Source organism: Aethalodelphis obliquidens, unplaced genomic scaffold (assembly GCF_003676395.1).
Source record: "Aethalodelphis obliquidens isolate GAN/ISIS:26980383/991018 unplaced genomic scaffold, ASM367639v1 scaffold9, whole genome shotgun sequence".
NCBI classification, from domain to species: domain Eukaryota; kingdom Metazoa; phylum Chordata; class Mammalia; order Artiodactyla; family Delphinidae; genus Aethalodelphis; species Aethalodelphis obliquidens.
The window spans coordinates 24372429-24381383 of NW_020837953.1; the positions used below are offsets into that span (position 1 = coordinate 24372429).

Here is an 8955-nt window from a genome sequence, read left to right on the forward strand (position 1 = left end):
ATTCTTTCTTTTGTATGAATCCCCCTTTATTCCAGTCATTAGTGTTCGTGTTTTCTCATAAAACCTAGTCTTTATGCTATTAAGAGCATTGGTGATGAGCACTTCATTAAGAAGCATCTCAGCATTGTCTCTAGAATTTCCTTCTGAGACAGAAAACATTTCTGGGACTGGAGACTGAAGTGTTCATCCTGTTTTCCTTCTTTCCAATTAAAGTTGATTCCATGACAGAAGTATCAATCTGTGGAAATAGCATTTTTTTTCCTCCCCAAAGCAGAAAATTCAGCACCTGTACTTACAGTTCTGTTGGAGAAGTGGCTGAACTCAAAATGTATTAGGAACCCAACTGCAGTTTAGTGTTGGTGGATTCAACAAATTGCAGCAGTCCTTCAAATACAGGCTATGGTTTCCTTCTGGGATGGCCTCACCAGGACCCTTGGCAACAGTACTGCTCAGTAGACTCTGGCAGCAAGATACTACATTGGTTGTGTTTCTAACTGAGCTGGAGTTGAAGGCATTCTCCAAAACATGATGGTAGTTGATGTCTACAGAAGTGCTGGTAAGCGCTATGGATGTGAGTCCGCCCGCCTATCACTATGCCTAGGGAACCGAAATTGGCAAAGCCACAGAGAGCATGAGTGGCAATTGTCTCAGCACGAATCGGCATATATTGCTGCACACCATCCACAAATTGGGTCCACCCTCTTGCCTTAAATGGATCAATTTTGAGAGTTTCTGATAAGCCACAAATTTATTGAAGAATGTCTTATATAACCTATGAGTTTGGCAACCATAAAGCTGTCTTGCCAGTCCACTCCCATCATGAAGGAAAAGGGCATGAAGATGTAGGAGCATATTACTTCGAAACTCAGTTGTGGGTAGTCAAACATGTTTCCAAACCAGGAAAGGGCTGAATTCACAAAAGACAACAGGGCCAGAAAGGCAATCAAATTCGCAGCGATGTTCGCCACCAGGGAAATGGATGAAGATGCTCCCTGAGGGTTATTTTAGGTGTTTCTGTCTCAGGTCAAGAAAGTTTAGAAATAGCCAATGCTGCAGGTGTGGACATAACTGAAGCAGTTAACAGGTGAGAGGATGAAACCCCAAAAGAAATAAATGCACCTAAGACACTTCCAGCAATGGTAGAGAACCCAGTGGTCATGATTGTGTGGAGTTCGGACTTGGTGACGTATGGTAAATGTGGTTGGACCAGCAGTGGAGACTCTCTGTCCAACAAATATATTGCCAGAAGGAACTACAGATTCAACAGGAGATGTTCCCATAGTCACTAGCATTACCCATCCATCCTCTCAAACAAACATGGTTGATGGTCCCAATTTGTAGTGGTCCTTCCAACCAGAGACTGTGGTGCCCTCCTCAGAATGGGGACTTCCGGTTGCATCCTCTCTCCTTCCTTCCTGCTTCGATGTGGACACGGGAATGCTTTTTAATGATCCACTGCATCAGTCCGAGGTAGTGCAACATGGACATCACAGTGCTGAAGAAACCCACGATGGGCAGGACCTTAAATGCAAAAAAGTGGTCTTTATAGTTCTCACCAAAGACAAATGTGGAGCCAGCATCAGTGTACTCCAGGAATGTCAGAACTTGTCTCCGTAACCAGTCAAAAGCCATAAATCCAGTTTCCGTCCTTAGTATCAAACGCCCAAGAAGAAACTGTAACCCAATACCCCAGAAGCCAGGCCTCCAGTAAACTTTGGTTGGGTGCTTGGAAAATAGAAATGTCAGGATAATGTACATTAGGAGTCCACCGAAGGACAACAGCTGCTGTTGGCCCAATCTGATGGTGTCAAAGACCAGCCAGAAAATAACTCCCAGGATCAGGCAGGCCCAAATCACCCACTTCAGCCAGAACCAATGGCTGTCCAGAAGCCTTTAGCCAGGAGACGGGAACTGAGCGATTTGAGACTCATATCTGGCCATGAAGTGATCCCAGATCACACAGAAGATGGCAACCACCGTGATCACGAAAAGAGGAAGGGCTCTGCAAAAGTTCAGCACACAGGCCGCAATCACCAGAGCCAGGTAACTTGCTATTAAAATGCCCCAGATGATATACTTAAGGGTTGTTTTGTGTTCCCTACAAAACTCATAAACTGTACCATACTTCCTCTCCAGGCACCTTTTGACGTGTCTCTCGATCGTCCTCCTCATCTTCAGCCTTTCTTGGAGAATCCTGCTCAGTGGTGACTTGCTCTTCCCCCTGTTTGCCCTTTTCTTGTTCTCTTTTGCACAACTCTACTCCTTAGTGAGTTGTCATTTCCTGATGTGTTCTGGTTTTCAAAGCAGTCTTCACCACTCTGAAAGCCGGTGTCGCTGCAGCCCTCGGCTGTGAGGGCTACCATCCTCTGCAGCTCCACAGAATTTTTGCTGCTCGCTGAATTCTCTTCAAATGTCTGGGCTGGAGATCCCCTGTACCTCACTAATCCTTCTCATTATCCTCATTCCTTCTGGCCCATTTTTACTCTGGGAGGAAGACTCCTGTGCATGGGAACCGCAGATGGTCTCTGGTGCCTCTTCCCTGGAGTGTCGGATGGAGGGCCAGACGCCAGGTTCACTCCCCAGCTCACCTAGGAGAATCTGATTTATGACTTTTTGACTTTTTTTTTTTTTTTTCCCAGTACGCAGGCCTCTCACTGCTGCGGCCTCTCCCGCTGTGGAGCACAGGCTCCGGACGCGCAGGCTCAGTGGCCATGGCTCACGGGCCCAGCCGCTCCGTGGCATGTGGGATCTTCCCGGACCGGGTCACGAACCCGTGTCCCCTGCATCGGCAGGCGGACTCTCAACCACTGCGCCACCTGGGAAGCCCTGACTTTATTTTTTGATGGTGCAAAACTGATAAGCATTCAGTAGAAACCTTCTTTGAATTCTGAATTTTAATCTTTCCCCAGGCTGGTGATATGCAGTATGATAGTCAGTCTCTCAATACCCTCAGGATGCTGGGCAGAGGCAACTCCCAGTTGGCTATACAATCATCAGGGTAAACAACTGATACACTTACAACCATTCTGTACCCACACAACCATTCTGTTTTTCACTTTCAGTACAGTATTCAATAAATCACATGAGATATTCAACACTTTACTATGAAACAGGCTTTATGTTAGATGATTTTGCCCAACCGTAGGCTAATGTGAGTGTTTTGAGCATGTTTAATGTAGGTTAGGCTAAGCTATGATGTTCAGTAGGTCAGGTGTATTAAATGCATTTTTTACTCACAATGCTGTCAATTTACAATGGGTTTATTGGGATGGAACCCCATTATAAGTGGAGAAAGGTCTGTAGTGGCTATCTCTAAGGAGATTGAATGGCCCCTGATGGCAGCCTGTGACATGTCTGCCAGCCTCTGTTTCCTACAGGCCACACCCCAAACCCAGTGTTAGTGTTTCACACTAATCACAGCATGAACAGGTAACAAGAACAGGAAAGCAATGAGATCTCTGAACACCTGATCAAGGAAAACTTCCTGGAGGAAGAAGAGCCTAGAGAATGAGTAGAAGTTGAGGCAACAAAGGATAGTGATTCCTAGTGCAGACTGGACCCAGGTGTCTCGAATCTTCCACTTACTAGCTGTGCCTCAACAAAGCATAGTGATTCCTGGTGCAGACTGGACCCAGGTGTCTCGGATCTTCCACTTACTAGCTGTGCCTCACTTTTTTCAACTGTGAAATGGGGCAGTTAGTGTTTCTCTCATAGCATTTTGTGAGAGTTCAATAAGTTTACACATGTAAAGGGCTTAGAGCTGAGCCTGGCACATAGGAAGGCGTCCATAAATGTCAGCTGTTACTATCTGACTAGGAGAGGATGGGGAGGTCATCAGACCTAGGAGATGCAGCTGGGCAGTTGTGCTGTATATTAAAAATAATTGCTAAAGGGCCTTGACTCCTAGACCAGTGAGTTTAATGGGGATGTTGGTGGTGAGGAGCATGAGATGGGGGTGTTCCAAATCAGACCTCAAATCCACGCTCATATACATGCCCACACCCACCAGGCACCCACAGACACAGGGGCACTAGACCCCATGCCTATGCACTGCGCCCGTGCACAGACACACACACACACCCACACACACTCCTGGACACAGACCCACACGCGTGCTTCCTCCTCCTTCCCCAACCCCTCTCAGAAATAAAAGTGCTCCCAGCCCGGGGTGGGGGGTGGTTTGCACACCGCCGCAGACCCCCGAGCCTCTCCCAGCCCCAGCGCCAGACAGCTAGAAATGTGTCTGCTCTGCCGTCTCCAGGCCTGAAGGCTTCTAGCCACACCTTATCCTTCCCAGCTCCTCTTCCCAAACCCCTAGGCTCAGGGGCGGTCGATCTTCTACTTGCTCCGTTCTTTTTTATCTCCAGTAGATTTGAGAAGAGATTCGGCTGGTTGTGGGACTGGCCGGCGGGAGGAGGGAGGTGGCTCAGGGAAAAGGGGAATCATCATACTGAGGTCAGGGCCGGGGGAGGGGCCAGGTCCCCCAAGGACCTGTATGTACACCCTCCCACCCCGCCACCCCCCACCAGGGATGAAAGAGGGCTCGGGCCGTGGGATGGGAGCAGTCCGAGGGGCTCGGTGCTCGGGGGGCCGTGAGCTTGCCCCATAATGGGGCGCAAGGTGGAGCCCTAGTGCTCCGTGCTGGGGAGGAAGGAGAGGGCAGGAGGCCGGCGTTCAGCTGGTGTCCAGCGGTCCCCGGGCGGGGCTCGTCCCCCGAAAGGCACGGACAAAGGGGCGGCCTCCCCGGACCCCTGCGCCGCCTGGAGCCGAGGGCTCAGCACAAAGCTGGGGGCGGGTGGAGCCGAGCCCGCCCCACGCGCCGGCGCTCACGGGACTGTTGATCCGCACGATTGCGAGCGACGTTTCCTGCGCCTAATCCCAACAAGCATGAAAACGGCTCCAGCGGGCCCGCCAGCAGGCCCTTTGTCCCGGCCCCTCGCGGGACAGCTGCAGCCGGGATCCCGCCCCCCTTTTGTGTCTCCACCCCCGCGCCCCTCTCCGCCCTCCCCAACTCAGCTGCCCGGATGGCCGCAAGCCTCCCAGGTCTCTCGCCTCGGGCACTTGGGCCGCACAAAGAGGGGCAGTACCCCTAATCTGGGGGCGGGGGAAGATTAACCCCAGGGTCTGCAGGGAGAGGTGGGACTGTGGAGGGAAGAGAGAGAGAGAGAGGGCTGAGGGGTGCGCCTTCTGCGAATGTAGGGCTGTGCGAGTGATGTGGGCCTGCAAGTGAGAGCATAGATGTGGGACTGGAACCGTAGGTCGACACGTGTGAGCGGGTGCAAGTTAGCGGACTGGAGGGGACCCGGGTTGATTACTCAAGCTTCTTGGACTCCTCTGGCCAGCCCCCAACATTCAGTGTTCAGACAGCTCTCAGGGCAAGAAACTCCCTAGACCTTGATGCTCCCTGGGCTCCCTGGGACCTCCTGTCTCTACTCCTCCTGGGATCTCCTCCACCCGTCCTCTGGACTCCAGCAGGGTCTCTGCCTCCAACTACCCAATGGACAGCTCCCCTCGGATGACCCACAGCGCCTCAAACCTCCCATGTCCCAAACTGAGCTCATCTCGTCACCCACAAATATGCTCACCCCACTCAGTCACCTGGGGTGTAAGCCTTGGTCCTCCTAGTCACTCCTCACACCCGTCACCAGGTCCTATCCCTTCCGCCTCCGAACCTTCTCTAGCCCATGCCTTCCTGTCCACTCCAGCTTCCCCATCTTGGTTCAGGCCACTGTCATCTCTCACCCAGAAAACTGGAAGGGCTCCTAGCCTGGCTCCCTCCCTTCCATTCACCACACTGCTCTGGAGTGGGCTTCCATAAGACTCCTGCAACTTAAGACCGTTCCAAGGCTCTCCAATTGCTTCGCTTGGTTCGCAAGGCCTTCTCTGACTGCTTCCTACATCCTCACTGGCCTGATCTTTCCCCAGGGTCTGTTGTTCTCAAGTTACTGTCTAGTCCACAAAGACCTTTCTCAAGAGCCTTCATGGAGATTTTTTCTCATGAAATCTCTGAGTAGCCTTGTTCCTCACAGAACCATCCTTCAGAACCCCAAGGTCCAGGGAACTACAGGGCAGTGGGAAGCCAGATCCTCCAGAGACAGTGCATGCTGGCTCAGCCTTGCCCACACTATGCCTGCCACACGCAGGACAGCAGGGCTCCTCCCCAGCTGATGTGGTCCTGCCCTTCCTTGGGCTTCCTCAGGCCACCGTGGCTACAGAGGCCACTGCAGGTGCGTGAATCCTCAGGGCTGCTGGACACGCTTGTCTCTGTCCCAGATCCCTCGGGATGGACCACATCCCCAGGGGGCTCAGAACCCCACAGTCTGCAAACATGTCTGTGTCACACTGTTCCTGTCACCATTGTCACCAGACACCTCCTCCCAGGAACCTGCTTCCAAGATGCTCTCAAGCCCCCATCTTAGTCAGAGAGGAAATTCCTATATTCAACAAATATTTATTCCTGTCTACCATGTTCCAGCCCCTCTGGTAGGCAGTGGTGATTCAGATGAATCAGACACAGTCCCAGCCCACTGGAACTTCACAGTCAATTCCTGGAGACCCAGACACGGGTAATAAGAGTACAGTGTGATAGTGCTAATACAAATCTGTCCATGGTGCTGTGGAAGCACTTTCTAAAACATGTTCTAATAGGTGGGAAGTAAAAGATTTCCAAGTTCAAAGGGAATGATCAGGAAAGCGGTCACAGGGAATTCGCTGGCAGTCTAGTGGTTAGGTCTCTGCGCTTTCACTGTTGAAGGTGGCACAGGTTCAATCCCTGTTCGGGGAACTAAGATACTGAGATCTGGCAAGCCGCTCGGGGGGAGGCCAAAAGAAAATAAAGGAAAAGAAAAAAAAAGGAAAGCGTTCACAGAGGAGCTGGTGTGGAGGATGTGACCTGGAGGATGAGTAAAAGTAGGTAACCAACCTCCTAGGAAAAGTGAAGAGGACTTACCCTGGGGACCCAGGAACCAGGAGCCTCCAAGAGTTCAGAAGCAGGGCACTGTCCAAGAGACAGAGGAGTCTCTAAGCCGGCGACTGCAATGAGGAGCGAGGCTTTACCTGTACAACTGTTATGAATGCTTGCTCTCATGAGGTTGGCCTGAGACATCACATCACTTCCTGGGATGCTGGGCAGTATAATAAACTCAGTAAAGTATCCCACTTGTCTGTGAGCCACACAAGCCTCTGTCTTCAGGTACATTCAGAACCTTCAGAGCTTGGGAGTGTATGGGGTAGTAATGGGTACAGACCGGGAACCCCAGAAGCCAGTCCTCTGAAGATAGGGCTTCTGCGCCAGGCCACTGGGCTTCATTATGGGAACCAACAATACTCCTGCAAAAGACCCTCCCTGCTTAATATCAACTAAACTTGGTTCTGCAGGACCCCAACAACATAGGCTCAGTCCAGAACATGCAGGTGTACACAGATGTATATGTCTGTGTCCAAACCCCTGTGAAGAAGTTCAAAGCTTCTTTTATCTGGTGGGTCTGGTGGGTTTCAATGCCATACTCCCCATCCCCCTCCCCCAATTTTATTCCTACTTGCATCCGTGCGTTATTCCTATCCCTGTGGCCAGCTCATCCTCTCCCCATTCTCAATACCATCTTTCCCAACTCACTTCTCTATTTCAGCCCAAAGCATCATCCTAACAACAACAGCAATAAGAGAAAGAAGAAGAAGGAGGAGGAGAAGGCAGAGAGGAGTAGGAGAAGAGTATTTTCTTAGAGTGCTAACTCTGTGTCAGGACAGGCACTGTTCTTGGTGCTTTACCTGTGTTAATTCATCTAATCCCTAGGAGAAAGATACTATTATCATCTGCATTTTGCAGATGAAGAAATTGAGGGCCAGGGGTGTTGAGCAACTTGCTTAAATTCACATAGCTGGTAGGAGGCAGAGCCAGGATTCAAACCCAGGTAATCTGGCTGCAGAATCAGTGCTCTCACCACCTCAACTCCACGTTGCCCCACAACCACTCCCTACTTGCCTTTATAACCATCTTCATATTCTCCTACCCTATCGCCATCCCAATCTCATTCCCTTTAGCATCCTGTCCTACACATATTATCCCATCCCACTTAATCCATGCCCAGTTTCATACCCATTCCTCACCCCCCCCACCCAACCTTTGACTCTTCCCCATTCCTATTCCCTTCCTCTTCCTTGTACCCCTTAGAAAACTGGCTTTGGAGTCTGTTTTCAAGTTCACTAGGCTTTGAACAAGAGATACATTCACTTAAATTTTTGGAGCCTTAGTTTTTTCACCTGTTTGAAAGGGGTAGGAAAGCAAGTACCATCTACTTCACAGGATTGCTGTGAGTATTAAATAATGCTCTTGAAATTGCTTTGTAAATTGCAAAATATTTTACAGCCCAATGTGTTGTTGTTGTTTTGTTAATTTGCCTTGATATTATTTTTTACCCCGTCTAGAAGCAAGTGTTTTAATTTCAGTAATTGACCATTTGTTTTCTAAACAGTGAAATTGTTATGCTGTTTTGAAACTAATTTTAATGGAGGCTACTGAAATGGTAATCTTTATTGTTTGTGATTATTAATAATTTAAGAAAAAGAAAAGTAAATGTTGCTTGTATTAACAAGGTTGGGATTACTTTCCACGGGAGGTCCTAAAAATGGAACGGTTGTGAATGAGGGTGCTCTAGGACAGAATGGGAAAGAGCTGAGATGGGAATGGGGAATGGAAAAGAGGATGGAGAATTGGAAGGGAACGAGGTAGAGATAAAGAGCAGTGAAGGGATACAGGTGAGAAAAGAATGACCAAGCTGTATCAAGCCTTCCTATGTGCCATGTCACCCTATTTTATTATCCTATTTTATAGGTGAGTAAACCAAAGTTTCTTTAGGTAGGTTCCGTTTCTGGCAGGACAGACACAGTACTCTCTCTTCTCACATTTCCCCTCAAATGCCTACTAGAAAGAAACAAGGTTTCAGACTCCTTGCCTGA

The 8955-nt window shown here is 49.7% G+C and overlaps 1 pseudogene; it reads right to left on the reverse strand.

Moving 5' to 3' along the window:
• Positions 1 to 321: 321 nt before the first annotated feature.
• On the reverse strand, positions 322 to 7105 carry LOC113621434 (solute carrier family 28 member 3-like; annotated as a pseudogene).
• Positions 7106 to 8955: the final 1850 nt, after the last annotated feature.